This window comes from Coenobita brevimanus, chromosome 115, assembly GCF_032717465.1.
Source record: "Coenobita brevimanus isolate Jiangsu-jjx chromosome 115, ASM3271746v2, whole genome shotgun sequence".
NCBI classification, from domain to species: Eukaryota; Metazoa; Arthropoda; class Malacostraca; order Decapoda; family Coenobitidae; genus Coenobita; species Coenobita brevimanus.
The window spans coordinates 2,622,501-2,625,000 of NC_137068.1; positions in this window are offsets into that span (position 1 = coordinate 2,622,501).

The window sequence follows — 2,500 nt, forward strand, 5'->3', positions numbered from 1 at the left end:
GACCTTGTGGCTGTGAGAAAATTGGGGGGGGGGAAGGCAGGTAAGGTGGGGAGGAAGGCAGGTAAGGTGGGGAGGAAGGCAGGTAAGGTGGGGGAGGAAGGCAGGTGAGGTGGGGAAAGGAAGGCAGGAGAGGTGGGGAGAGGAAGGCAGGAGAGGTGGGGGAGGAAGGCAGGTGAGGTGGGGAGGAAGGCAGGTGAGGCGGGGAGGAAGGCAGGTGAGGCGGGGAGGAAGGCAGGTGAGGCGGGAAGGCAGGCAGGTGAGGCGGGGAAAGGAAGGCAGGTGAGGTGGGGAGGTAACATATGAAAGAGTTGGTATGGAGGGAGGAAGGGAGAAGATGTGAAGGGAGGAAGGGAGAAGATATGAAGGGAGGGAGTAGGTAGGGGGTGGAAAGCGGTACGTGGGGAAGAGGATGGATGCAGGCAGAGAAGGGGAGGAGGGGGAGAGGAGGAGAGGTGGGGTGGGCTGACAGGAAGGGGAAGGGAGGTAACTGAGGAGGGGAGATAGGGGGAGGGGTAAGAAGAGGGAGGAAGGGAGACAAGGAGGGAGAGATGAGGATGGGGAGAGAAAGGAAGGAAGGGAGACAAGGAGGGAGGGATGAGGATGAGGAGAGGGTGAAGGAGAAGTGGAAAGGGAGGGAGGGAGGGAAAAGGGAAGGGAGAAGAGGAGGAGGAGGGAGAGGGAAGGAGCACAATGGAGGGAGTGTATAACAAGGAAGATGGAGGGGAAAGGGAGGGAGGGGGAAGGGAGAAACAGAAAGGGGTAGGTAGGGAGAGGATGGGAAGGGGGTAGGTAAGGAGGGGAAGGAGTGGCTGGGAAAGATGGGGGTATAGATAGGGAGGGGGTGTAGGTGAGAGGGGGAGGTGGGTAGGGAGGCGAGGGAGGGTGGGGAGAGAGAGGGAGGAGGGAGGAGGGAGGGAGAGGGAGGGAAGGGGTGTGGGTAGGAAGGTGAGCAAGGGAGGACGACAGGTACATGATTAAGTAGAGACCTGTATTCTCCCTTACACCTTTTCCTAAGCGATTTATTTTGTCTTTTAAACCTTCCTATCCTCTTCTGTGTTAAATAAATCCTTCCAATATCGCCATACTCTGCATAAATAACGTGGAGAGAGAGAGAGAGAGAGAGAGAGAGAGAGAGAGACAGAGACAGAGAGAGAGAGAGTGCAGGTGGGAAGGCAAGACGCTAAGTAAAACTCTGAGACATACGACGAAGATGAAGATAAGACATAAGCAAATTTCTTGATGCCTAAGATTGGAGGAGGAGGAGGAGGAGGAGAGAAATGATGACAATGTTGTTAATGACGATGATGATGGGAAGAAGGAAGAGGAAATGAGAAAAATAAAGAAGAGAAATAGGAAGGAAGGAAGGGAGGGAGGGAGGAAGGAAGGGAGGAGGAGGAGGAGGAGGAAGGATCAAGAAGAAATGAGGAGGAGGAGGAGGAGAAAAAGGAAGAAGAGTGGAGAGAAACGAAGAGATGAAAGAGCAAGGAAGGGAAGGATGGAAGGGAAGGATGGAAGGAGAAAAGTTAAGAGGAGAAAGAAAAGGAGGGATATAGGTAGTCGATAATATAATTCTTCCATCTTAACTTGGCTCTACACTTCTTCGTGACTAGCATCGTATTCCAGCGTCAATCTGCCGTCACACACACACACACACACACACACACACACACACACACACACACACACAATACTTACAATTCTCACAGTACGGAAAGAGGAGGATTTTTACCCGAAAATAAAAAAAAATAATTATAGAGAATTGTTTATTACTACTTGCATTATTATTATTATTATTATTATTATTATATTATTACTACTGCCACGACTACTACATTATTATTATTATTATTATTATTATTATTATCATTATCATCATCATCATCATCATCATCATCACCACCACCACCACCAAGACATCACCACTATCACTATTATTATTATTATTATTATTATTATTATTATTATTATTCCACATTCACCCTTCCACCTTTTATTAACTCGAAAAAATCCCAAAAATACGTATACTCCTTTCACCTTAACTTGGCCCAGATTTTCCTCCTTTTGCAGCTTATTTCACGTAGCTCAGTGGCAGAAAAAGACAATACTACGGCTCTACACCCTTTCCGTGGCACTTCTTCGTGACTAGCATCATATTAAAAGACAATACTGCGGCACTACATCCTTCCCATAACACTTCTTCGTGACTAGCATCATATTAAAAGACAATACTGCGGCTCTACATCCTTTCCGTGGCACTTCTCCGTGACTAGCATCATATTAAACGACAATACTTCGGCTCCACATCCTTCCCATAGCACTTCTTCGTGACTAGCATCTCATTCTAGCGTTAATCTTAGCCGTCCACGCAATACACAAGAACGGAGATGCAAAATATACGCACTCCCTCGCCCTAACACCTTTTCCTAAGCGATTTATTTTGCTTATTACATCATACTGTCCTAGAGGTGAATCCTGTTAAAAAAATCTTTACTCCGTTCCC